This window comes from Choloepus didactylus, chromosome 1 (assembly GCF_015220235.1).
Source record: "Choloepus didactylus isolate mChoDid1 chromosome 1, mChoDid1.pri, whole genome shotgun sequence".
NCBI lineage: Eukaryota > Metazoa > Chordata > Mammalia > Pilosa > Megalonychidae > Choloepus > Choloepus didactylus.
In genome coordinates, this window is record NC_051307.1 from 118,806,806 (window position 1) to 118,809,796 (window position 2,991).

At 39.2% G+C, this 2,991-nt stretch overlaps 1 pseudogene; it reads left to right on the top strand.

Moving 5' to 3' along the window:
- The first annotated feature begins 1,503 nt into the window (after nucleotides 1–1,503).
- LOC119522189 lies at nucleotides 1,504–2,464 on the top strand (annotated as a pseudogene).
- The last annotated feature ends 527 nt before the right edge of the window (nucleotides 2,465–2,991 follow it).

Genomic DNA, 2,991 nt, shown 5'->3' on the forward strand with positions numbered 1-2,991 from the left:
TCTTAGCTAGACTGAAAAGAAAAAAAAAAAGAGATAGGATACAAATAATGAAAATCAGAAATGACAAGGGGGACATTACTACCAACCCTGCTGAAATAAAAAGGACCATAAGAGCATACAATGAACAACTGTATACCAATAAATTAGACAACCTAGATGAAGTGGACAAATTCTTAGAAAACACACAAACTATCTACATTCACTCAAAAAGAAATAGAATATCTCAACAATTACTAGTAAAGAGATTGAATCAGCAACCAAAACTACCCAACAAAGAAAAGCACAGGACCAGACGGCTTCACAGAGGAATTCTACCAAAAATTCAAAGAAGACTTAACTCCAATTTTGCTCAAACTCTTCCAAAAAACTGAAGAGGAGAGAACTGCCTAACTCATTCTATGAGACCAACATCGCTCTCATACCACAGCCAGATAAAGATACCACAAGAAAAGAAAACTACAGACCAAAATCCCTTATGAATAGGAATGCAAAAAATTCTTAACTAAATACTAGCAAACTGAATTCAACAGCACATTAAAATAATTATGCACCATTACTAAGTGGAATTTATCCCAGATACACAAGGTTGGTTCAACATAAGTAAATCAATTAATGTAATACACCACATTAACAGTATGAAGGGAAAAAAACACATGATCATCACAACTGATGCAGAAAAGGCATTTCACAAAATATAGCATCCTTTTCTCTTTGATAAAAACACTTAGAACTTTAGGAAGAAAAGGAAACTTCCTCAACCTGATAAAGGGGATATATGAAAAGCCCACAGATAACATGCTACTTAATAGCAAAAGACTGAAAGCTTTTCCTCTGAGATCAGGAACAAGACAAGGATGCCCAGAGTCACCACTGTTTTTCAACATTGTACTGCAAGATCTTGCCAAAGCATTAAGCAAGAAAAAGAAATAAAAGGCATTCAAATTGGAAAGGAAGAAGTAAAACTGTCCCTATTTGCAGATGATATGATCCATATTCAGAAAATCCTGAAAAATCCACAACAAAGCTCTTAAAGATAATAAATGAATTCAGCAAATTGGTGATGTACAAGATCAATACCCCCAAATCAGTAGTGTTTCTGTACACAAGCAATGAACAATCGGAAGAAGAAATCAAGAAAAAAAAATCTATTTGCAATAGCAACTAAAAGAATCAAATATGTAGGAATAAATCTGACCAAGGATGTAAAGGACTTGTACACAGAAATTACAAAACAACACTAAAAGAAATTAAAGAAAATCTAAATAAATGGAAGGATATTCCATGTTCATGGATTGGAAGATTACATATTAAGATGTCAATATTACCCAAAGTGATTTATAGATTCATTGCAATCCCAATCAAAATTCCAACAACCTTCTTTGCAGAAATGGAAAAGCCAATCATCAAAATTATATGAACAGGGCTCTCTGCTCCTCCTCACTTGACAGACAGCCACATTTTTTCAGTCAGTGTCAGCCACCTCCCTAAGACATGAAGATAAAGGTTGGAATAAATGGATTTGGCCATATTGCTTGTCTGGTCACCAGGACTGCTGTGAACTCCAGAAAAGTACAGGCTATTGCCATCAATGACCACTTCACTGATCTCAGCTACATGGTCTACATGTTCCAGCATGATTCCACTCATGGCAAGCTCAAAAGCATGATTAAGGTTGAGAATAGGAAACTTATCATCAATGGAAATCCCATTACTATCTTCCAGAAACAAAATTTGGCCAACATCAATTGGGTGATGCTGGTGCCAAATATGTTATGGAGGCCACTGGTGTCTTTACAGCCCTGGAAAAGGCTGGGGCTCACTTGAAAGGTGGCCAAAATAGTCATCATCTCTGCCCCTTTGGGCAATGACTCCATGTTTGTGATGGGTATGAACCATGAGAAGTATGACAACTCCCTCAAGATAGTCAGCAATGCTTCCTGCACCAGCAAGTACCTGACCCCCTGGCCAAGGTCCATCATGACGATTTTGCCATCATGAAGGGACTCATGATCACTGTCCATGCCATCACTCCCACCCAGAAGATTACAGATGGCCCCTTTGGGAAAATGTGGCATAACAGCTGTGGGCTGCCCAGAACATCATCCCTACAGCTAATGACACAGCAAAGGCAGTGGAAAAGGTCACCCCAGAGCTGAATGTGAGGCTTATCCACATCCCCACCCCCAATGTGTCCATTGCGGATATGACCTGCTGTCTGGAGAAAGCAGCCAAATATGACGACATCAAGAAGGTGCTGAGGCAAACAAGAGATGTTCCCCTAAAGGGCATCCTGGGCTACACTGAGGACCAGGTTGTCTCCTTTGACTAAAAGAGTGGCTCTCATGGCTGCATCTTTGATGTTGGGGATGGCATTGCCCTCAATGACCACTTCATTAAGCTCATTTCCTGGTTTGACAATGAATTTGGCTACAGCAACAGGGTGTGGACCTTATGGTCAGCATGACCTCCAAAAAGTGAAAGCCCCCTAGACCACCAACACCAACAACAGCATGAGAGGAAGAGAGAGGCAGGAAGTCCTAGCCCCAACTCAATCTCCCAACACTGAGAATCACACATCCTTCACAGCTTCCATCCCAGGCACTGTACCAACCAAAAAAAAAAAAAAAAAAAAAAAAAAATTCTATGGAAAGGTAAGAGGCCTCAAATAGCTAAAGCCATCTTGAAAAAGAAGAATGAAATTGGAGGACTCACACTTCCCAATCTTCAAACTTATTAAAAAGTAATCAAAACAGCATGGTATTGGCACAAGGACAGATACAGACAAATGGAATCAAATTGAGAACTCAGAAATCAACTCCCATATTTATTGACCAACTGACTTTTAACAAGGGAGCAAAGACCACTTACTTAATTGGGAAAGAATAGCCTCTTCAACAAATGATGCAGGGAAAACTGCATCTTCATTTGCAATAGGAGAAGGACCCCTACCTCATACCATATACAAAAATCATCTCAAAATGGATCAGAAAC